The sequence below is a fragment of the Triturus cristatus genome, chromosome 1_2, assembly GCF_964204655.1.
Source record: "Triturus cristatus chromosome 1_2, aTriCri1.1, whole genome shotgun sequence".
Lineage (NCBI taxonomy): Eukaryota > Metazoa > Chordata > Amphibia > Caudata > Salamandridae > Triturus > Triturus cristatus.
Genome location: NC_140580.1, coordinates 1,107,511,684 through 1,107,537,364, shown reverse-complemented (window position 1 = coordinate 1,107,537,364; position 25,681 = coordinate 1,107,511,684). Strand labels below are relative to the sequence as shown.

The window sequence follows — 25,681 nt, the reverse complement described above, 5'->3', positions numbered from 1 at the left end:
GCCCATGAGGACCGCATCATCCGCATAAAGAAGTGCAGGAAGTGGATTACCATTGATGAGCGGGACGTCGGTAGTTAGTTTGCCCAAAGATGTGCTTAGTTCATTTATGTATAAAATAAAAAGCAGGGGGGCTAAGACGCAGCCTTGTCTTACCCCCCTGCCAATTAAAATCTCGCCCGAGACCTCGCCGTCATTGTTTATTCGAACACGGGCTTTTAAGTCACTGTGTAGGTGGGCCAAAAAGTGGACCAAAGGTTCATCTAAGCCGTAACTCAACAGAACTGACCATAAACGGGAGCGATTAACAAAATCAAAAGCAGAACTTAAATCCATGAAACCTAAATAAAGTGGGGATTTTTTAGCTATAGTGTATTTGGCTAATACTAAATTTAGATTTAGCCATTGCTCCACGGTCCCTACATTGCTTCTGAAGCCTAGCTGGCATGGGTGTAAAATCGTGTTTTCTTCAGCCCAATTACTGACCTTATTAAAAATGACCCTGCCCAAAATCTTCAATGTGTTATCAATTAATGATATTGGACGATAACTGCCAGGGTCAAGTCTGTTACCTTTTTAAAAAATTGGTACAATGATGCTATTAGACCAAGAATCAGGCAGTAGGGTATTAGATAGATTATTAAAAACATTGCACAGTAAAGGTGACCAAAAGTCAGGCTCTGATTTGATTAAGTCGATGGATAGTCCATCAGGGCCAGGAGCTTTGTTCCCTGCACTTTGTAAAATGGCATCCTCCACCTCCATTATGGAAATGTTCGGTAACTTAAGGGGCTGAAGATTTACCATAAGAGGGGTCGGTGCCATATAAATATTTGAGAAATGCTCTACCCACACATCCCCTAATATGCTACAATTTATGGGGGTGATATTAGATCCAATCGATCTCAGATTCTTGACCTCGCTCCAAAACCCAGCAACGTCCTTCGTTGCTGCTGTGCATACAAGGGATTCCCAGTGGGTTTTTAAAAGCTCTTCAGATCTTGTTTTTAGGGTACGCTTGTATCTTGACCTCAGAGTCCTCACCAGTAACTGAACTGGTGGATCAGCTGTAAGGGCAGCCCTTAGTTGCCTATTTGCTTTGGAGCATAGGTTGTCAAACCATCTTGGATTTTTATTGATGTTGACTAGGGCTGGTTTGGAAATCTCCTTTTTTATAGCCTTACACAGCCCTGAAAATGCTTCAACGATAACATATCCGAGGCTATCGGTGGATAGGCAGGTGGATACTAGTAAAGGCTGAGATGTTATAATACGAGCTAGCACCCCCTTATTGTCAATCCCCTTCCAGACCACCCTAAGTTTGTCTGTCGACACAGCTAAGTTTTTAGCCCCGATTTCTCTCTGGTTCACCATTTTTTTAGTAGATTTGAAACAAGATAAAATCGGATGATGGTCACTGTATATAGTGCTAACGACTGTGGTCTCTAATAAAAGATCCGCGAGCAGGGAGGTTATGAATACATAATCAATTGTGGATGCACTCCCATGCCCGACATAGGTGGCCACGGGACCTTTATTTGCGGCAATATTTGTCTTTTCCATAACATTAACTAGGTCCCGTGTGGCTAGATGGTTAGACAATTCTTCACCTCTTTTTGCAAGGAGGGGTTTTACGGTAAATATGTGCATTGAAGTCTCCTCCTAAACATATACCACCAAGTTTGCCATACTTTTGACCGTCTGTGATTTCATCAATAAAATCAAACAATTTTATAAAATTCATATTAGGATGTGTTGTAAAATCGTTATTATAAAAATTAATTAAACATAGTCTTATTCTACTGATATAAAGCAGGGCCTGAAAGCTCATATCGTTTGTTTCCAACAGTTCTATTTTAACTTCTGCCCTGATTTAGACCCAGATGGATAGTCCCCCACTAGGTCTACCCGTAGCCGGGATCGGTACAATTTGATTATAACAGCTGTAACCCTCAAAAAGTAGGGGACTAGTACACCAAGTTTCTTGGAACATTAAGATGTCGAAGTTAAAAACCCAGTCCACCCAGTCCCTAATTTTTACTTTCGCATTAAGACCTGCTGTGTTCCAACTCAGAATTGTCAAATTATAATTCGATGTTGGCGTGGCGATGGAATGGCTAATGACTTTAGGGTGGGATGACAATGTAGGCGCTTTAGTGCCATTGAAGGCCTTTGTAGTGGGGTAAGTTGACAATTCCCCCACTGAGCCAGGTGTGTTAATATAATTCCTGGTTACTAAATCTGGGGTGGTAACTGATGGTCAGTCCAGGGTACCCGGCTCAGACAATGCGCTGAACCTATTATACAGTGGAAAAGGTGGTGGGGCAGGGCTGGGTGATCTGTAATGGGGTCTGCAAAAATAGCCCAATGGCAAAGAGGTTATGAAAGTAGGAGGGGAGAAATACGTGCTGATACTGCCAAGGATGAATTTAACTGTAGAGGGGTGTCTGAAGTTAATTACAATACAGTCTACTGTATTATTCTTAGTGGACATTCGTTTTTATAGTGCAGTTCCTGATTTTTCTCCTATCACTCTAAAGCTGTGACATTGTGCGAAATGCTCTGCTGTGCAGTTCCACGTCCTCGGAGTGACATTGAAAACAACTGCACATCTGATGGGCTAGCGGTCCAGGTTCGAACTGTCACACTTGAACAATTTGTGTTCTTTGGAACACTGAGGCACTATTGTTCTGTTAAAGAGAAGACTCCAGAAAACATGTCACATAGCTCTCCACAGCACTCCAAAGCCAAAGACAGGACTTGTGCCACTCCAATGTGACTGACAAGGCAGAGCCTATACAAAAATCTAGTTATGTGATTTAAAAGCCATGTGTCGATAGGCTGTATTACAGGCATTGAGCTGTCAGTCGCAATATAACTGCGGGGTAGGGCCTGCCAGGCAGTGGGAGACAAGTAGAGGAACGTGATTCAGAAGGCAGCTACAGGGAGACATGGTGGCAGAGTGAGTATATAAACAAGGCTGAAAGCTGCTGTTGTGTGTGCTTGTGTATGTGAGAAAGTGCATAAGTGTGTGTTTGCATATGTGTACATGTTATGTTATGTTATTTAGGAACTTATGTAAGCGCACATTCACCAACAGGTCTCTTGGAGCTAGTAGGTTTAAGCAGGAAAAAGAGTGAAAGCAAAAGGAGGCACAACTAGTTATAAGCTAGGGAGAACAGCCAGATTTTTAAGGCCTTCCTGAACCGCATGTAATCAGCCTCCAGCCTGATAGGAGTAGGCAATGAGTTCCAGAACTTCGGACCTAGATGGGAAAACCGGGTCCCACCTATCCGTTTCCATTTGATTCTGGGCACCTCCAAGAGATTCAAATGCTCCGATCTCAAATTGCGCTCAGGCAGGTGCTTCCTAATGCATGAGATAATAAAACTAGGATCCGGTTTCTTGAATGGCTTTGAAGAGTATGAAGCCAATTTTGAACATCACCCGCTGCTCCACTGGAAGCCAGTGAAGATCTTTAAGTAAAGGGTGATGTGACATCTCCTATCCTTAAGATGGATGATTCTAGCTGCTTGGTTTTGAATCATCTGAAGACAGTGTCTCAGATATAAAGGGCGTTTCCATAATCTAAATTTGAAAGGATAAGGGCAATCACAATTTGAATGCTAGCTTCTCTGCTAAAGAAACGTCTGATCTTGTGCAGTTTATGAAGTTGGATGAAGCAGGCAGAAGTTACTCTATTGATTTGGGTGCTCATATAGAGGTCAGAGTCTATATAAAGACCCAAACTCTTGATCGATGGTTTAGGAATTGGGGCCACACCTAGCTCAGGTGGCCAGTAAGATGGTGTTCCAGTGAATAAGTTTGTTGCTTAGGATGATTATTTCAGTTTTTTCCGAGTTCAATTTTAGTTGCTTCTTATCCATCCAGGTTTTTACATACATCATAGAATTCCAAATAAAATCTTTGTATTCGGAAGAGTTCTCCAAAGTAAAAATCTGCTGCATATCGTCCGCGTAGTTAAAGATTTTTACCCCCCTCTGCCAAAGACTCAAGCTAAGGGGACAAATGTAAATGTTAAAAAGGATCGGCGACAGAGAGGAGCCCTGTGGAACGCCACAACTCATTTCAACAGTATTGGATTTGTAGGGCGAAAGCCACACCGATTGTTTGCGGTTTTCTAAAAAGGACCCAAACCAAGCCAATGCCGAGCCCCCAAGACCTGCTGTGGAAATACGGCCAAAAAACGTTTTGTGGTTCACGGTGTCAAATGCCGCAGACAGGTCAGGGAGGATCAGAGCATGATTGTGATCAATGTCAGCCTGTCCTTTAAGATCTTCCAGGACAGACAGGATCACAGATTCGGTGGAATGTGTGGGACGTAAACCCGCCTGATGGGTGTCCAAAAACTTGGATGCTTCAAAAAAAGAACTGAAACAGGATGCCATATGAGTTTCCAGTAATTGTGCTGGAAACTGAAGCAGTGAAATGGGTCGGTAGTTTTCCAACTTATTAAAATCTAAACCTTGATTTTTTTAAATGGAATGACTACCGCTTCCTTAAAGTCTGAAGGTACAGTTCCCTGAGACAGGGAAAGTTTAATAAGCTCAAGGAAGGGATCGGGAAAAGCCCGAAAAATTGCTTTCTTTATGTTAATGGGGCATTCCTCCTTACGGGAGCCAGATTTAACCTTAGCTACCAGTTCCAGAAAGCATTTCCTATCTAGCATGGAAAAGGTTTTAAAAAAAGGAAGGATTGGTATTGTTATTACTGCAAACAATAGAATTTTGAATTTTTTTTATTTTTTGAACAAAAAATGAATTCAGATCGTTACATTATTCCTGGGTGGCTTTAACAGGAGGAGACACGCGGCTAGGATTCGAAAGTTCTTTCACGATCCTGAAAATTTCCTTGGAGCTATTATCAGATTTGAGTACATTATTGGTAAAGAAGGCTCTTTTTGCCTCCACAATAGCTATTTTGTACTCCTTTAGTTTTGCTAGGTATTTTGTTATGGCCTCTATAGAGTACAATTTCTGCCATTTACGTTCAGCTTGGCGTACTTGAAGTTTTAGGACTCCCAACTCCTTAGTGAACCATTTAGACGCTTCATGTTGCCTAAGGCAAGAGATTTTAGTCTGAAGGGGAGCATGGATGTTAAATGCCTTCCTTTGCCATTCAGTGATCTCTCTTTCCCTATTGTCTAAGTCTCCATCAGAGGAAAACAGCTCAGAGGAGAGAGTATCCAGGAGCGCTTTCAGATCAACCCGATTCCAATTTCTGAACGTGCTTCTAGAGGAGGATACTTGTTTCAATAGTGACAGATTATTTAGTTTGAAGCTAATGAAATAGTGATCTGACCAAATGCAGGGTTGAGTTACCAAGTTGTGTACGGGAACATTTGTAGACCACACTTGGTCAAGGGTGTGGCCTCCGGTATGTGTAGGGGAATGAACATATTGGATAAGGTTGAGGCTAGTGAGGGACTCCGTAAGTTCCATAGACAAAGTTCCCTCATCTACTTCATTAGCCCAATAGTTCAGATCACCTACGACCAAAACTTTATCATAGTCTGTAGTCAGGGATGCAATATGATTTGCTAGAGCTTTGGGAAAATCAGGCATTGATTTAGGGGGTCTATACAATACCACACACAAAAGGGTACTGTTGAGTAGGTCCAATTTAACTACTAATGAGTCAACTGATGGCAGTTCAAAGTGAGGCATAGTGGAAACATGTAATTCTTTTATTATAACAGCCGCCACTCCACCCCCTCTTTTCCCTGGCAATCTGTCAGTGTGATAAAACAAATAGTTGTCCGGAATAGCTGTTAGGATCTCAGGGGAAGATTGCTCCGTGAGCCAAGTTTCAGTCAATAGTAGCAAGTCAGGAGAGTCAGAAGTCAATATGTTAAAAATTTCTAGTTGATGCTTGACCATGGAGCGCATGTTAAGATACATCACATTGAGATCTTGAACTCACCGTTTATTCCGAGCTGTACTTGTAACAGATGTAGGCGGGGCTGTCGGGCTAAAGAGTTGTCCACCTATGTTTGTGGCGAGGGTGTAGGGTCTGGGATTAGGGTTTAATATCTCCAGGTTTTGCAATTTTTGTACCAGATAAGTTTCTAGCAGTTGTTCTTTTTTAAGTGCCATATTTTTAAGACTGGCCGCTGAGTAATAATATTTTTGGGCAGAGTAACATGCCCCATGCCCCGGCTCCACCCCCCTCCCAGCTGACGTCCAACCCTCCTATTGGGTGGGAAGCAGTGTAGGAAGTAATCTAGTCACTACCCCGATAGCACCAGCATACAAGGCAGTAAGTAAACAATTACAGTTTTTCGTTTTCCAATTCAAATTTTAAAAAGATCGACGAGCGTGCAAGTTAAAAAACAAGAGTGACAAGAGTGAACAGAGTCACGAGGGAAACTGCTTAAACGAGCGCTCGCGCCGCAGGCATGAATTTAAAGCCTGTTCCAGCGTCAAGGACTCCGCCCCCCTCCCAGCTGACGTCCAACCCTCCTATTGGGTGGGAAGCAGTGTAGGGAGTAACCTAGTCACCAACCCGATAGCACCAGCATACAAGGCAGTAAGTAAACAATTACAGTTTTCCGTTATCCAATTCAAATTTTAAATGCTTGAGGAAGTTTGTGTAATTGGTCCACCCCTCACAACCAGATGGTTTCACTCCTGTTATAATGGTGAGTCTAATATACAGGTGGTGATTCTTGGCTTATTGTGGGAATCTATGGCATGATGATGCCAACCCATTTTATTATGCCGAACCTGTCATACTGGTGCCCTTACTGTGAGCATCTATGGCATGATGGCACCCACTTCTAGAATAGAGCTGTCGGTAGTGTAGTGAAGGTGATTTTTGACATATTATTGGCACACAATGAATGACAATCTTATAACATGAGCCCAAAAATAATATGACCATCCTTTGCAAGGCATATGGACGAATGGACATGTTAGGTACAATCAATCCATTTGTTGTACTGTTAGTTGAACATACTTGATAAAAGTCACACCAAACACACATTTCCTGAAAATTAAAAACATGGTATTTAAGGATGTAAAATATGTTTTTAATCTACTGATAACTTGTTTGGGGGAACTGAGAATATTTTTCTAAAACTAAAATCTTGCATTTGATAGTAAACTCTGTTTATTTTTAGTAATTGAAAATCTGATTGGTTATTGCATTTTCAAATATATATTGTAAATACAATTTTACTGGAGGTTGCTAAAGGGTACCGGCATGGACTTATAACGTTGTTTGAGGACCTGGAATATTTGATCAGTTAGGGATCTTTACAGACCTGTTTATGGATGCTCGCTGATAAGGTTCTATCACAAACTCTGCAACCCACAGGAGCAGGCACTAATGTATATCAATTCCAAAGACTTTTGTCTGTCACGGTTAAGCCATCTATAGAACTGATATTGAACCATACCAACTGTACACTGATGCTTTAGGCTAAAAAAAATTAAAACAGATATTTTACTCTTGGATTCTTTAAAGTACTAACTCCTGGCCTATAAACTTGTCTGTTAATTCTATCCGTTTTCATCAATGTTTTTTTTTTTTAAACAAATGTTATTGTTTTGTTTTTTTCTTTGTTTCCAAAACAAAAAACATTGTTCATATCTTCATATACATCGTAGTGATTCTGGGGTTTATAAGGCCTGCATCCAATATGTTACATAGCCAACATCGTGATCACCCTCAGGAATTACATCCAACAATTATTTCTGTGCAGTAAATGTTCACACTATGCTGTACAGGTCACTTATCAGAGTACTTATAACAAACAAACACCCAATAACCCCGCCCTCCTCCCCTCTAACACGCACCCCCCTCCTGCCGGCTCTGGCTATTCAGTGTATCAATCAATTGACCTTCTATAGCTAGTTAGATGTCTTTGTGTCCAATTGCTGATCACACTGCTCAATCTATACCCTTCAGTGGTTAATACACATAATACTATGCGATTGCAGTTACTATTGAGTATTTGGAACGGCTGAGGTATCGTCTGGGTTGATATTTCTATATGCTACCACAACTGCATCCCACTCCAAGGAGATTGGATTTTTCCTTAGGCCACGGGCCTCCGCTCTACGCAGCGCCGTGGTTTCATCTCCCGCCCATCGAAGCAGTTCATTATACCACATACATAGGGTGTTGGGTCTGGCTGATTTCAAACGCATGGTGAAGGACCTTTTTACAACTATAAGCGCCAAGTCCAGAAAATGGAACAAAAGGGGGTGGTGATGGACGGAGCATCAGAACCAATCAAACACTCACACCCAGTCAACAGATCTGGGTTTAATCCATCACCGTTCTTTAGCCCACTCTGCCACCCCAGTTCAGACATGGCCATATGCAAATCAGTCTGACCCTGTGCCTCATGGGAACAGTCCAGCCCGAACTGCCAAGCCATGCCTTCCCTGGACCGGAAACAAGCTTCCTAGGACCGGTTTCTGGCATTTCAGCCGTCTTCAGCCAGGCTTGCTTATATCCAGTGGCAAAGTGAGCAAGGGACTCACGTCTGAGCATACCCTGCCAATTTATGGCGAACAAAGCGGTACAAAAGGGGGTGGTGATGGACGGAGCATCAGAACCAATCAAACACTCACACCCAGTCAACAGATCTGGGTTTAATCCATCACCGTTCTTTAGCCCACTCTGCCACCCCAGTTCAGACATGGCCATATGCAAATCAGTCTGACCCTGTGCCTCATGGGAACAATTCAGCTCGAACTGCCAAGCCATGCCTTCCCTGGACCGGAAACAAGCTTCCTAGGACCGGTTTCTGGCATTTCAGCCGTCTTCAGCCAGGCTTGCTTGAATCCAATGGCAAAGTGAGCAAGGGACTCACGTCTGAGCATACCCTGCCAACTTATGGCGAACAAAGCGGTACAAAAGGGGGTGGTGATGGACGGAGCATCAGAACCAATCAAACACTCACACCCAGTCAACAGATCTGGGTTTAATCCACCACCGTTCTTTAGCCCACTCTGCCACCCCAGTTCAGACATGGCCATATGCAAATCAGTCTGACCCTGTGCCTCATGGGAACAGTCCAGCCCGAACTGCCAAGCCATGCCTTCCCTGGACCGGAAACAAGCTTCCTAGGACCGGTTTCTGGCATTTCAGCCGTCTTCAGCCAGGCTTGCTTGAATCCAGTGGCAAAGTGAGCAAGGGACTCATGTCTGAGCATACCCTGCCAACTTATGGCGAACAAAGCGGTACAGAAGGGGGTGGTGATGGACGGAGCATCAGAACCAATCAAACACTGACACCCAGTCAACAGATCTGGGTTTAATCCATCACCGTTCTTTAGCCCACTCTGCCACCCCAGTTCAGACATGGCCATATGCAAATCAGTCTGACCCTGTGCCTCATGGGAACAGTCCAGCCCGAACTGCCAAGCCATGCCTTCCCTGGACCGGAAACAAGCTTCCTAGGACCGGTTTCTGGCATTTCAGCCGTCTTCAGCCAGGCTTGCTTATATCCAGTGGCAAAGTGAGCAAGGGACTCACGTCTGAGCATACCCTGCCAATTTATGGCGAACAAAGCGGTACAAAAGGGGGTGGTGATGGACGGAGCATCAGAACCAATCAAACACTCACACCCAGTCAACAGATCTGGGTTTAATCCATCACCGTTCTTTAGCCCACTCTGCCACCCCAGTTCAGACATGGCCATATGCAAATCAGTCTGACCCTGTGCCTCATGGGAACAATCCAGCTCGAACTGCCAAGCCATGCCTTCCCTGGACCGGAAACAAGCTTCCTAGGACCGGTTTCTGGCATTTCAGCCGTCTTCAGCCAGGCTTGCTTGAATCCAATGGCAAAGTGAGCAAGGGACTCACGTCTGAGCATACCCTGCCAACTTATGGCGAACAAAGCGGTACAAAAGGGGGTGGTGATGGACGGAGCATCAGAACCAATCAAACACTCACACCCAGTCAACAGATCTGGGTTTAATCCACCACCGTTCTTTAGCCCACTCTGCCACCCCAGTTCAGACATGGCCATATGCAAATCAGTCTGACCCTGTGCCTCATGGGAACAGTCCAGCCCGAACTGCCAAGCCATGCCTTCCCTGGACCGGAAACAAGCTTCCTAGGACCGGTTTCTGGCATTTCAGCCGTCTTCAGCCAGGCTTGCTTGAATCCAGTGGCAAAGTGAGCAAGGGACTCATGTCTGAGCATACCCTGCCAACTTATGGCGAACAAAGCGGTACAGAAGGGGGTGGTGATGGACGGAGCATCAGAACCAATCAAACACTGACACCCAGTCAACAGATCTGGGTTTAATCCATCACCGTTCTTTAGCCCACTCTGCCACCCCAGTTCAGACATGGCCATATGCAAATCAGTCTGACCCTGTGCCTCATGGGAACAGTCCAGCCCGAACTGACAAGCCATGCCTTCCCTGGACCGGAAACAAGCTTCCTAGGACCGGTTTCTGGCATTTCAGCCGTCTTCAGCCAGGCTTGCTTGAATCCAGTGGCAAAGTGAGCAAGGGACTCACGTCTGAGCATACCCTGCCAACTTATGGCGAACAAAGCGGTACAAAAGGGGGTGGTGATGGACGGAGCATCAGAACCAATCAAACACTCACACCCAGTCAACAGATCTGGGTTTAATCCATCACCGTTCTTTAGCCCACTCTGCCACCCCAGTTCAGACATGGCAATATGCAAATCAGTCTGACCCTGTGCCTCATGGGAACAGTCCAGCCCGAACTGCCAAGCCATGCCTTCCCTGGACCGGAAACAAGCTTCCTAGGACCGGTTTCTGGCATTTCAGCAGTCTTCAGCCAGGCTTGCTTGAATCCAGTGGCGAAGTGAGCAAGGGACTCACGTCTGAGCATACCCTGCCAACTTATGGCGAACAAAGCGGTACAAAAGGGGGTGGTGATGGACGGAGCATCCGAACCAATCAAACACTCACACCCAGTCAACAGATCTGGGTTTAATCCATCACCGTTCTTTAGCCCACTCTGCCACCCCAGTTTAGACATGGCCATATTCAAATCAGTCTGACCCTGTGCCTCATGGGAACAGTCCAGCCCGAACTGCCAAGCCATGCCTTCCCTGGACCGGAAACAAGCTTCCTAGGACCGGTTTCTGGCATTTCAGCCGTCTTCAGCCAGGCTTGCTTGAATCCAGTGGCAAAGTGAGCAAGGGACTCACGTCTGAGCATACCCTGCCAACTTATGGCGAACAAAGCGGTACAAAAGGGGGTGGTGATGGACGGAGCATCAGAACCAATCAAACACTCACACCCAGTCAACAGATCTGGGTTTAATCCATCACCGTTCTTTAGCCCACTCTGCCACCTCAGTTCAGACATGGCCATATGCAAATCAGTCTGACCCTGTGCCTCATGGGAACAGTCCAGCCCGAACTGACAAGCCATGCCTTCCCTGGACCGGAAACAAGCTTCCTAGGACCAGTTTCTGGCATTTCAGCCGTCTTCTGCCAGGCTTGCTTGAATCCAGTAGCAAAGTGAGCAAGGGACTCACGTCTGAGCATACCCTGCCAACTTATGGCGAACAAAGCGGTACAAAAGGGGGTAGTGATGGATGGAGCATCAGAACCAATCAAACACTCACACCCAGTCAACAGATCTGGGTTTAATCCATCACCGTTCTTTAGCCCACTCTGCCACCCCAGTTCAGACATGGCCATATGCAAATCAGTCTGACCCTGTGCCTCATGGGAACAATCCAGCCCGAACTGCCAAGCCATGCCTTCCCTGGACCGGAAACAAGCTTCCTAGGACCGGTTTCTGGCATTTCAGCCATCTTCAGCCAGGCTTGCTTGAATCCAGTGGCAAAGTGAGCAAGGAACTCACGTCTGAGCATACCCTGCCAAAAAGGGAGCAGAACCTTTTGTGTCTGCATCCGTTTGCAAATACCCAATATGCACTCTAGAGCAGTACTCCCCATGGGCAGGCGTGTAATGTCTTCCAACATATGTATAACCCCCTCCAGAACTCACCAAGGCAAACACACATCCACACCATATGAATGAGATCGTCTTCAGGCAATTTACGTCAGGGGCAGTGATGTGCTGTTTCCGGGTACATTCTGTGTAGCCTTTGCGGCGTAAAGTAAGCTCTGTGTATAATCATACATTGAAAAAACTTGAACTTGTCATTGCGTGGTATTTTCGGTGGGTACTCCAATATGTCCCCACATTCCCTGTCCATTAAGTCCCATCCCAGATCTGCCACCCACTGTACCCGCGTGGCGTCCAGCGGGATTTGGGCATGCGCACGGATACTGAGGTATAACCATTTAATGAGGTGGCATCCACGTCACATGTAATACAGAGATTTAACAAATCCATTTGTCTGGGGTTCCTCCCGGTGTGGGGCCCATTGTCTTTTAATGAAGTGCAGTAGGGCAGCATGTGTCATGTAGAGTGTGGCAGGAGCTCCCGTAGCTCGTATGAAAGTGTTGTGGTCCATAAGTGTCCCATCCCCAAAATAAGTTCCAATAGTCTCCACACCCACATCCGTCCAGGGTCCAAGTACCCTTTGCTTCAGCCTGCCGCTCGCCAATGGTATCCCTACCAATGAAATGTTAGCGGCATATCTACCGCCACTAAAAGTATATCGCAGTGCCTTCCCCCAGCACTGCAGTGCAGTCTGGAGGAGGTTTGGTAGCGCGGGAGGTGGTTCCGTTTTCATCAATGTTACTCGCTGATTGTACTTCTAAATGTGTCACTGCCCTCACTTTTTTCAAACAATCATTAGGTTAGAGGGTATATCACCAAATCACCTGTAAATCTGTATTTAAGTTGTATGCCATTTTAACTAATGTGACCGAATCCTACGTGCATTGTAATTTTCTATATGCTTCAGTTTATTACAATAGTACATTGAAGAAAAACCTCCAAACTTATTGTAAAGTTGTCTGTAAAGCTGATCATATTTTGACTAATTTTACTGGCAAAATGTGGGATGCGCACAACTTACGACAGTAAAGTCGTCACCTATTCCTTCGGGGATTTGATACCGCTATCATTGAACTGAGTTCAGTTTTGACCAACATGCTTTAAACCATTTTCCAACCTCTTTCTCTTCAAAACAAAACGAACTGCAAATTTTAAAATATCACTGTTACTACCAACGCCACCTCCTCTGAACACTTCCTCGTCCCTACTGGGGGCTGTGCCCCCCAAAACATATACTCATGGCTACGGCCCTGAGACACCACCCCTTTTTACACTGGGAGCCTGCGTTCTTGTTGGGAACACAGGCTCCCATTAAAGTCAATGCGAGTCCGACCGAACGATGTCCAGAAGCATCGTAATTGTTCGGTAGGACTCGCAGAACCCGATTCGGTCGGAAATGATTCCGAAACCGATTCAGTCGGAAGAGTTTTCAAACAACATCGTAATTGGCCCCCTAGTTAGGTCTCATCAGTGAAGAGTACCTTGAGTTCCATGGCACCGAGAAGACAAGGCCAACCACTGGGCAAGCCCTTCATCTAAGGACGTCTCTCTCACAAAAATAAAAAAGCAGTGAGGGTGGAAAGACTGAATTCGTTTCAGCCATTGTAACATCACAGGTCCCACGTCTGGGCATTTATTACGGCGTGTCACTGAGAAAAACAAAAAACCATTATCAAAGCCAATACGTCTCGCCTAAAGGCAAGCAATTGGCTTTGCCAATGGAGTTGGAGTGGACAACGAGAGGGCGGCTGGTAGGAGGAAACAGGGTTTTTTAAATAGTGCTATGACGAGCCAGCACTGGATGAGTCATAATGATTTTTCTCCTTATGGCGTGGGGGGAATGAGCAAGAGGGACAACAAAGGGTGGGAGGAGAATAAGCAACATGGCAGGGGGCAGGGAGGGCATTAAGAAACACAAACGAGGTGGGAGGGGAAGAAGCAAGACAGATGGGGTGGGAGGGGAAGTAACATGGACTGAGAGCTGGGAGTGGAAAAAGCAAGATAGAGGAGTGGTGGGAGAGTAATATGCAACAGGTGGGAGGAGAATAAGGAATAAGGGGCGGTGTGGGTAGAAGGAGGTGTGGTTGGGGGAAGAAGCAACACAGCGACGACGAGGGAGGGGAATAAGCAACGGTGACAGTGGAAGAGGAAAGAATAGCAAAGTAGTACCTCACCATAGAACCAGCAGTGGAAAGACACTGATCCAAATGAAGCAATCAGTACTTGGTCTGTGTTCCAGCAGAAGGAAGAGGAAGTGAAGCAGGCTGGTGCTGCCCAATTAGAAGGCATCAAATGAGAACGACAATGAAGCCCACCAATGGTAAGCAATGGGCGGGCCCTAAACCCTTTGTTAAACACATTATCTCTTGCATGCAAGAGTGGTTGCACTGACATAGGCAAGACCTAAAACGCAATGGCTGGTACGCCTAAATGATTCCCAGACAAAGGTAATTGTATGGAACGTATATATTTGCACACCATCTGCGACTGAGCATACCCTTCACACTTAAAGTTTGTAACTGGAAAGAAAAATGTCATCAGCAGAATGCCTGAATTAAAAATTTGCGAACATACGTGACAAGAATTTTCAATTCTATTAAGGACAAGGAGGCGAGGATTATGCTTTCTCATTTCTTTACTAGAAATGCTCAGCAGCCAATAAAAACGCAGTATATGCAATAAAAAACTACAATACCCAGAAACACCAGGGTATGACGTGTATAACCATAGAGTCTGCAGTATAAAAGGACATATAGCAAGAACAACGTCCTCTTTCTTTGGTGAGGAGAACAGTTCAAAATAACAGGAAACAGTTCAAGAATTATGATGACCAAAAGGAGGAATCAACCATCAGCAACAGCAGAAGACCATAAAGAAAACACGCAGCACTGGAAGGCCGCCGGACACTGGGAGCAGAAGGCGAACAGATGCAGAAGAAACCAGAAGAAGCCGTAACCTCATCACTTCGGGTCAGGACCTGAAAAGAGACAGACTGCCGTAAAAAACATCCCATATAATAAAATATATAAAGGGGGGGAAAAATATCAGAGAACAATCACTTATCAGAAGAAACATACAATGCATATGCAAGAACATCAGTATAAATGCAAAACAAATACATCAGAAAAACATAATGGGTGGGATAATCCTCGCCTCCTTGTCCTTAATAGAATTGAAAATTCTTGTCACGTATGTTCGCAAATTTTTAATTCTATGTCAGGACAGGAGGCTCCGATTATGCTTGTTCAAAGCTTATCCACCACTACTGAGGCCACCTGATCAATAGGTTTATAATAGAAAGATTTAAACATGGAATCAGAGGACCAATCTGCGGCCTTCATAATGTCAGACAAAGTCACACCCATTGAAAAAGCTTTAGAAGCCATTGCTCCCCGTGCCGAATGAGCACCAAAAATGGACACATCAATGCCGGCCTCAGACATAAGCCAGCGAACCCAACGAGCTAAAGTAGCCGGGGTCACAGGGCGAAAGGGCTTCTGCAAAGCAATCAACAGTTGACCCTGCAAATCTGTACGTAAAGAAGCAGTACATACCTCGTAATCCTTAACGCATTGGACCACACAAAGGTTGGGACGGAGAGGAAAAGAAGGATAGGAGATCAGTGAAGTATTTGTTTTAGTACGACGAGATAGTCGAAAAGTGACACCCTCAGGGGTAAAAGAACGACCAGCTAAGTCTAGTGCTCGAACGTCAGACACCCGTCTGCAAGAAACTAGACATAACAACATTGTCAGCTTGGCCGACAACTGTTTGCGGGAAAGCAAGGAGTTGGAAGGCCAGGAGTCTAAAAACTTCAAGACAATAGATACATCCCATAAAGCCGTGTATTTAGGACAAGGAGGAGTCGTCAGACGTATACCCTTGAGCAATTTAGTAATCAAAGGGTGTTCACCTACAGGTTTCCCTTCAAGAGGACTATGGCCTGCTGAAATAGCAGAACGGAAATTGTTAAGCGTCCGATAAGCTAAGCCTGAAGAAGCAAGAGACGCTAAAAAATTAATAATTAAAGAGACATCCGCAGAAACGGGATCAGCCTCCCGTTGAACACACCAATCACACCATCGTTTCCAAGAACCTGAGTAGCGTTTGTGAGTGTTGGGTGCCCAAGAGTCACTGATGAATTTGCAAGCGTCGCGTGAAAGGCCTGGGACCGACCAACGGTCCCCGAAAGTCGCCAAGCCAGAAGGCGGAGAGAGCCTGACTGGATATGGGGATGCGGATTCCCGAGAGGGTCCAGCAAAAGATTCCATTTCTGGGGAAGAAGGATCGGCACCGCACAAGACATTTCCAGGAGAACTGGGAACCGAGGCTGAGCCCTCCACAGAGGAGCTATCAGAATTAGCTCTGAATGATAACGCCTTGTGCGAGCCAGGACTCTCGGAATCATCATGAACGGAGGAAAGGCGTAGCATAGAAGGGCAGGCCAGATTTGGAGAAATGCGTCTGTGGCCAGGGCTTCCGGATCCGGTCTCCAGCTGAAGAACCGGGGAAGCTGCGTGTTGAGGCGAGAGGCAAACAGGTCGATCTGACTCTGCCCCCAAAACCGACGGAGGGAGCGAAAGATGCGAGGATGAAGTCTCCAATCGCTGAAATCCCGAAGGTGACGCGAATGCCAATCCGCAATCTGATTGTTGCGGCCTGGAAGATACTCGGCATTAACTGTGATCTTCTTTTGTAGACAAAAATGCCAAAAATCTTTGGCGATCTCTGCCAAGATCTTGGACCTCGTGCCGCCCAACTTGTTGACATAACGAACCGCGGACACATTGTCCATGCGGAGAAGAATGCAACAATTGGACCGAAGAGGCGTGAAGCAACGAATCGCAAAGGATCCCGCCAGGAGTTCTAGACAATTGATGTGGAGAGACAACTCCTGAGGGGACCAACGACCCCCCGTTGAAATGGGACCGCACCGGGCTCCCCAGCCCCAGAGGCTGGCATCGGACTCTATTACCATTTCCGGGGAGGAACCGAACAGGGCTCGCCCATTCCAGGCCTCCATGTGGTCCAGCCACCACTGCATCTCGCACCTTTCCTCCTCTGAAAGAGGAATCTGATCTGAATAGCGAAGACCCTGCTGAAGATGACGGATCTTCAACCGTTGTAATGCCCTGTAATGCAGAGGACCCGGGAAAATCGCCTGAATTGAAGACGCCAAAAGACCGACTACACGAGCTATGGATCTCAATGATACAATCCAATTGGAAATAATCGAAATCAATTCCTGTTTGATGTAACGAATCTTCTGAGTGGGTAAAAGAAGCTGACAGGTCAGAGAATTGATCTGGAAGCCTAGAAAGTCCATCACCTGAGAAGGAATGAGGACAGATTTCTGCGGGTTCACAAGAAATCCCAGAGATTGTAAAAGATCGATCGTCCACTCGAGATGCAAGATCAATGTGTGAGGACAATCTGCCATGATCAGAATGTCGTCCAAATAAACGATCATGCGGAGACCCCGAGCGCGTAAGTGTTCTACCACTGGCTTCAGAAGCTTGGTGAAGCACCAGGGCGCCGACGATAGGCCGAAGGGGAGGACTTGGTATTCGAACCAATTCCCTTGCCACTGGAACTGGAGAAATCGCCGATGTGGCCCGAAGATTGGGATTGACAAATAGGCGTCTTTGAGATCTAGACGAACCATCCAATCTCCCGCTCGGAGAAGATCTCGCAAAAGATGGATGCCTTCCATCTTGAAATGGCGGTAAACCACTCCGCCGTTGAACTCTTTGAGATTGAGGACCAGGCGGGAACCGCCCCCTCATTTCTGAACCAGAAACACCGAACTGACAAACCCTCTTGGATGGCGGGTAGTAGGAAGAATAGCTCCCTTCGCAAGAAGGGAGTCGATTTCCGATGAAATGATCTCCTGATCCTGTAGAGAGAACACCAACGGGGTGGGAAGAAGGGATTGATGTTTGGGCTGGTAAAATTTTATCTTGTAACCCTGAACAGTTTCGAGAACCCATGCATCGTTGGAGATTAACTGCCAATTGTGGAGAAAAAATTGGAGTCTTCCCCCCAAAACCACCTCGGAAAAAGGAATCAGCCTCACCTGAATTGTTGGAGTCGTGATGACCCCCTTGTTGTCCTCCGAAGCGACCTTTCCGGAACTGTCCCCTCCCTTTGCGGGAGGGATAGAAGTTAGAACGGGTGGTGAAGCCGGTATCCTGTCCACCTCCGCTGTGGGACTGAAAACCCCGTTGAGAGTTCTGCTGTGTTCCTCGGCCGAACGAACGTCCCCTAAGACGTCCGGCCTTTGCAAAAACCGGCCGAAACGCCCGCCGTAGCGAGGCTTGGGCCTTGTCAAGGCCGCTGAAAGTGGCCACAAAATTCGAAAGTTCTTTAAGGAGCGGCTGACCAAATAAGAGCCCCTGAGCCAAGGGACCGGCCTCAGAAGTGGAAAGCTCCGCAAGCCTGGGATCCAGGCGAAGAAGGATGGAGCGACGTCTTTCACATGAAAGCGCACAATTGGCATTGCCCAATTGACAGATGGCTCTCTGAGCCCATTCAATGAGTTCGTCAGGGTTAACGAGTGCAGAAGACTCTTTAGCCAGAACGCCCAAATCTAAAATTTTAGTGAGAGGGCCCAAGAAATACAATAATTTATCCTGGCAAGAACGCCATGATCTGTCCAGACCTTTTTTAGGGTCTCTAGCGTACTTTTTAAGGTAGGTGACCATGGTCGGGTCAACCTCCGGGGTCTCGGCCAGATGGTCCGCCAAATCTGGACGAGGGCACTCGGATCTCAGGCGTGCCCGGACGTCCTTATCAAAAGGCTGGCGAATGTGGGATTGTACATAATCTGCCACCGCTGGGGAAGGCAACCAAGAGGAAGAATGGGGATGCAAAATTTCTGACGGTTCAAAAGTTAGAATGGGAGGATTGGAAGGAGCGTCCACGAAATGCTCCTTGCGAGCCTTTTTTCGAGGAGGAGGTTCAAATTCTGAAGAAGAAGAATGCGCATCATCTGCATCAGGGTCATGAAGAGAAGAAAACGAGGTCCCAGCCGACCCCCTAGTGGAAGCCGTGTCTGAAGACAGTGTCTTTGCCAATCTCTGAAAATCTGATTTATGAGGATTAACAGGGGACTTTGACGCACGGGCAGGAGGTAACCAACCCTGTTGTTGTGCGTAAAGAGATAAATGACGCTTCAGAGGATTAATAGCGCGCACAAGCGCTTTATTCACAGAATGTTGCACCCCTTGATCCAGTGCTTCTACCAAATCCTGCTCCAAAGAGCCAGAAGGATCCTCCTCATAATAATATTCCTCCTCAAAATACTCTTCCATGTTGACACAAAGTGCAACAAAATTCAATGCCCACAGGAGAAATAACAATCAATAGTGGCCAAAGGCACAATGCAGGGGGAGTGGAAAAACCCCACAGCAAGCCAAAGTGTAGATTAAAAAATCTAAACACTTAATAATAAATTTAAAATGTGGAGGGAGGGCTTGCTGGCAGAAAAACTAGCACTCTAGGCAAAGCCTATGTGTAATTGTACTACCCAGAAGGTTTAAAACAGCAACTGGGCGTAATGAGGGGCAAATACCAAGGCTGTGGGCTCTTAGCGCTAGGAGCGTGCAGTCTGACAGGAGAAAACACCTGATATAATCAACAAATATGGCCGCCGCGCATGCGCGGTAACGACCGCCTGGTATTTGAAATATTCGGAGCACTCGCAGCGTTAGCGCGAGCCTCCAAGCCCCTGTCTCCCTCTCCACAAGAAACGCGGGCGCGAAGCGCCCGACAGGAAGGTGAACCACACGCTCCCTGCACGGAACAAGTGCAGCGAGCGATCAAGGAAACAACGCGAATGTTACTATGGCAACAGCAAAACAAACGCGCATTAGCGCTACATACAACCGTAAAGTAATATTAAGCAATATCAAAACATGCCACACAATACACTGCATAAATGGTTTAAAAATACGAAAGAAGGACTTAACTGGCTGCGGAGCAGCAAAGAAAGAGGACGTTGTTCTTGCTATATGTCCTTTTATACTGCAGACTCTATGGTTATACACGTCATACCCTGGTGTTTCTGAGTATTGTAGTTTTTTATTGCATATACTGTGTTTTTATTGGCTGCTGAGCATTTCTAGTAAAGAAATGAGAAAGCATAATCGGAGCCTCCTGTCCTGACATAGAATTCATCTCAGCCTCTGGTAATTACTGTGGCCTGGAGGGGCGCTGCTTGTACTTTCGTTCCAGGGAAGGTAACCTGGTGGTTCAGGCTGGGCCAATCCGATTGGAAGAGGACCAAGACCAATTTGCATAAAGTTGGTATCTGCTTGGAGTGACACCGTGAGCAATGAAACAACGGTGGCCAGAGTAAGTACCCCAGGCTGAGATTAACGCAAGCAGCCTACCTATGACTTGGTTTTCTTCACCTGGTAGCTACCTTGGCAGCACCAGGAAGAGTCTGTAAAAAACAAAAAAAAACTAAATATAGCTCGTACCTCTAATGGTTGATGTAGACCAGTGATGTTCCTGTTGTCGTTATGCTTGACGCCTCTACTCTGAGGCCCATATGTGCCATGAAGCAGCTTTCGTTCGCAAGGAGCACATTACCAAATGAACCTTTGTGCATGTGCGTGCTCCGTGTTACGTTTGCTTCTTGCACGTTCCAGCCCTCCATACGCGTTCGCGAAGGCGCTGTCACCGAGGCGCACCATCCTTTGGAAACCTGCCCTGTGGTGTCGCAATAACCCGCGAAGAGGCGCCTTTAATGATGTGTTTATTCCAGCCTTATTTTTCATTATTTTAGGAGTGTGGACTTCCCACTGTGAGTACGTATGTTTTCTGCGTCTTGCACAGTGAGAGCACAGCTCCTCGGATAGAGCGAAAAAGAAATGGTATATTTGGTGGGGGGGCGTGCGAGGGGGGCCGAGAGCGAAGCGAGGCACGAGGACAGCTTGTACTGAAGTGCCAAGTGGTGCCGGGTGTTGTGCTGTGCGCTACATAGTCAGTGTTATATTTGAGTGTATCATCCACCGCTAAAAGTCTCTGTGCCCCGCCCTCCTTAGGTATCCCGCTTTAGGATGGTAGATAGGAAACCGCCCCCCCCCTACACACACAGACGAGGGAGACAGCCTTATTTTAAGGTGACCAGGGGTCCCGGATTTGCCCGGACGCTCCCGGGTTTTCACCAGCTGTCCCGCAGATTTCAAGAAATGTAGCTCATGTCCCGGTTTTTAAAAAGGGTCGACTGAAAACTGCAGGAGGTGTTTCTTTAATGTTTTGCAAAGCAGGGATAGTTAGCAGTTGTTTCAAGACTGCAATTAAATTAACAGGCACGTTTCTGGGTTTAAAAATTGCATTTTATGTATGTGTACTGCCTGGTATGTAATTCTCTGCAGAGGAACGCTGTCATTCAGTGCGCTGGCTTGAAGTAAAATTGCAGCCCTTCTTCTATTTTTGTGAAATGTTCTGGTTTTTGGCTTTAAAATTCTGGTCGCCCTACCTTATCTGGATTGTAAATAAGGGACCACTGAGACAGGTAGGGCCACATGGGCTTCAAATTAGGGGTGGGCGGAATTTGCGAAATTCACTTTCGCAAATTATCGCGAAAATGTTAAAAATCTCCGCAATCATGCGGAAATATCGCTAAGATGCGGAAGTTTTTTTCCCGCCCGTTCGCGGTATTTTCTGTGTGGTCGCGGCTCGCCAACTTACCCATGCGGTTGCTCGCGGGCGCGGCCATCTTGTTTTCACTTATCTCGCGGTGCATGATCGCGAGAAGACAGACATGATCGCGCGACGAATGACGTTACTGCGGGCGCGAACTGTCGCGAGACAGCGCAAATGGCTATCAACAATCCAACATCTCGTGGAGAACGCGACCGGATCGGGAAAACTTGTCGGCGAATGCGGGGATTCTGGTAAGACGATCACGTGCACGCGAGAAGGTATTATTTTACAGCGCGAGCAAGCAAAACATTTCCGATAAAATGCGGATTGCGAAAATTTTGACATTTTCGCGCTCTCCGCGGAACGCGAAAATATCAAATTATTGCAATTACTGCGAGCGGAACAGAATTTTAGCCCAGGCCTACTTCAAATGAGGAATGGCGTTCAAGAAGGCACCCTCCCCCCCCACTCCCTGATAGAAGGAAGGAGCAGGCGCTGTAGGGGGCACGCCCCTGCTCGCCCCACCTATATAGCCTAGGTGCTCGCGTGCAGTCCCATACATACAGAATACTTGCTCTCTAGGCCATGCATTTTATCATTTTAAGGGAAAGTACATTTAGAAGCCTGTCCCTCTTTCCTGCCCACCCCCCCCAGTCCTTTCTCTCTCTCTCTATCCTTCTCCTTACTCTATCTCTGTGTGTCTCCTTCTCTCTAGCAGTGTCCCCGTCGCTCTCCAGTGCTTCATCTTTCTTTGACACTCCTTTCCACTCTTTGTTCTTCTCTTCCTTTACTGCCTCCTCTTCCTCTCTTCTCCTGCACTTACTACTGTCTTTGTGCATCGACTCCTCTCTCTCTCTCTCTCTTCCCCGCGCCTCCCTTCTATTGCTCTATCTACCCTCACCCTCTGGTTTTCTTTCTAATGTTCACTTTTTTCTTTCCACTCCCTCTCTTACTCAGCCTCTCTCTCTCATACACTCGCCACTATCTCTCTGCGTCGACCTCTCTTCTCGCCTCTTTATTTTGTCCTCTCTCTTTTCCCAGCTTCTTCCTTCTATCGATTTGTCTCGCCTCTTTCTCTGATATTCTTTCTAATGTTCCCTCTTTTCTATCCATTACCTACGTGTCCTCCTTTGCTCAGTCTCTCGCTCTCTCCCTCCCTCTCTCATACACTGACTCTCTGCATGGACTTTCTCTCTATTACCTGGTTTTGATCTCTACCATGTCTCTCGTTCTCTCTCTCTCCTCTCGCTCTCTCAACCCCCACCCCTCATCCCTTCCTATTTCATGTGTGAATGTTGTTGTTTCCCTCCAGTATCAGGGAAGGCTTCTGATTTATATGCAATACACTTGTATTATCGCTTGCTTTTCGAGATATTTTTACGGAGTAAGCTCTGCATAGTGGGGAGTAAAATGAACCCGCAAAATGAAGGTAAATTTCCGTTCCGGAGTCGCTGTACTTTGACCCCTGCAAACTTTTTTATACTGATTGTAAACGATAACGATCCTGATCATACGTAGAAGCGCTTAGATCATCACACCATTATGCGAAGCGCTACCAGAAGGAAACACGATGAAGCAATTCGTCCCCGTTAATACTGTCCTGCAGGCTGGGGTTCCCTATTAGAGTACAGTACAAAACAACTCGCCGCACGGGTAGCACGGTGGGTTGGGCACTTGCTGCACAGATCTACTGCCTGCCCCCCCATGACACCGACTGAGCCGGCCACCCTTCCCGTGCTTGATAGATGACCCCCCCCCCCCCCCATGACACCGACTGAGCCGCCACCTATCCAGTGCTTGATAGAACTAACATTCAGTTGTGTATTAACGCGCACTAGTGAAGCGCGCACTAGTGAAGCACGCACGGGCAATTGTGTATGTGCTGTCACTACAAAAAAAAAACATTACTATTATGACACCGATTAGACTTGAGTTATTTTGGGGGTACATTTGCTGCAAAGAATAGCTCAACGGTATGGTGTCTGGGGGGGCGCGGGGGGCTTGCAGTTAAAACCAGATTACAGCGAACATGTACTTGTCACAGTTCTCCTCAGCATGCTGTATATATGGGAGGGGCGGGCGCACATTTAATTTACATACATTTAGAACCCAGATACAATACTTCGCGCAATGCACCATCCTTTGGGACACCAGTGTGCCCCAGGCAGAATGATGTCTGTTTTTTTTTTTATCCGATCCAGGGTTTGGAGGAATGGTGGGGGGCCCCAATTGTCACCTGATTCCCCAATTTCTTCTCCGGGGCCCTGGTAAACGCCCCGAACATGAAGACCCTCAAGCACGGTGAGGGGTGGGGGGGGGCAACCGGGGGGGGGGGCAGTAAGTTGAGGTATAAAGGGGGCGAGACATCTAGACACACATATTAATGCATGTGGAAGCTGGCGGAAGGGGGGGGGGGGGGTCCGATCCAATGTAAGGTCAGCATCTCTGATCACCAATCCCCAGGGCATCGATTGCCTCTTGGGTGCAAGGAGCGACGGAGGAAAATGGCACGTGCCCCCGGGGCCCCTGTTTTTTTGCAACATCGGGCGTGTTTCTGCATTTTATGTTACCAGGCGCACCCCTGCAGGCGGTAAGCAGCGCGTTTGGGAGCAGCGAGCGCGTGCCTGAGCTGACCGCGTCTGGAGCTCAGGGGTTTACACCCAGATTGATATGTGTCTTTATATGCCCCCCCTTGCGTTGCGTCACTGTCAATCTATAAAGGACACACCACAAATAGACATATATATTCGATTCGCAAGGTGCTAGGATCGCCTACTACGGTGGTACTCCTTTTATCAACATCCGCAAAGGATATGCTGCGCCAGCGTTGAAAGAACACGCACTACTCTGCGGAGGTTGCGCGCCAATCTCCGCAGCATTTGCCCAACCTGCAGAGATATCTTACAAATCAACAACGCGCCGGAAGAATGCCTCACATTTAATAATAAAAGGGCTCCTTGTAGAAAAGAGTACCCTGCACTCAGTGACCGAAAGGAAATATTATTATCATCCCCCAGACAATATAATAAATTTAGAGCATTATATAGAGTGCAAAATACGAGCGCTGTATCACAAACGTCCATTTTACGGTTAAATGACTCTTTCAATGTCCTGGCACCTCTCGCCCCGGTTATATTGGGGAAAACACTTTACTGTCGCTCGTGAAATCCATGTAAGCCGTCACCACTCCCTGTGCACCATACCCAGGTCCACGAAGACACAAAGAAAATCTGACAGAGAGTCCACGAAGAGACACTCAAGCCCTAGCGCCCAGAGGCGTTTAAGCCAACAGTACACGCTGTAGGGCAGAAGATAGTCTGTGCCTTCTTTTGCGGGAGAGGGGGGGGGGGCGGAGGAAGGAAGGACTGATTATTCTGGGAGAACGCCCTTTCTATGTATATAACTGCTTTTATACAAATATGTCATAAATAACAGAAATGCTTTTATCCAGAACAAACATTTGGAAATATGGTCCTGTACTTATTCTTGGTATTCACACACAAACTAACCAAGATAAGTAACCCCCACCCCTCACCTCTTCGACCAGCCTAGTCCTGGTCAAATGCTGCTTGCATGCTATGCGTGGCTTATGTATATAGCGCTTACTCTCCCCGACAAGGCGCCGAATCGCTTTGCGGCCGGTTGCTTGCACTGTTATTCGAGGAAGGGCTTCTCGTGCACGAGCGAGCCCAGGTGCACTTTTCACACCCGTGCATTGTTTGCTGTGGTGCAGCGACAGGCGGCCTCGACTGCACACGGTCCGTGCCTTCTCTGCACCAGCCGCCTCTGGGATAGTCAACCACTAAATAAATGCAGAGAGAGAGACACCTAAAAACCGCCCTGACGACGGGGGCGGGGCTTCCAACCCAACGTGTTTATCCCTAAACACTTCCACACCAGCCAATCCTGAAGGTGTTTTTTTCTTCCTTTATGTTTTTTTGTGCCACGATGTGATTGGCTATTTTATTTCCTCTTCATTTTGGAAAACGTTTTCACACAATAGAAAAATATGGGGGAAAAATAAGCAGGAGTGTGGGAGGTACCAACCGCCCCGAGATCCGTGGGCTGCCCTGGCAGAGCACCCCAATGC

The 25,681-nt window shown here is 46.8% G+C and overlaps 1 protein-coding gene across 1 annotated transcript in view; it reads right to left on the bottom strand.

Moving 5' to 3' along the window:
* Window positions 1–25,376, bottom strand: part of LHX2 (LIM homeobox 2) — a 204,092-nt gene extending 178,716 nt beyond the window's left edge. Inside the window, exon 1 of the mRNA XM_085613743.1 lies at window positions 25,198–25,376. The gene's annotated coding sequence lies outside the window, so the exon portion shown is untranslated. The remainder of the gene's footprint in view (window positions 1–25,197) is intronic.
* Window positions 25,377–25,681: the final 305 nt, after the last annotated feature.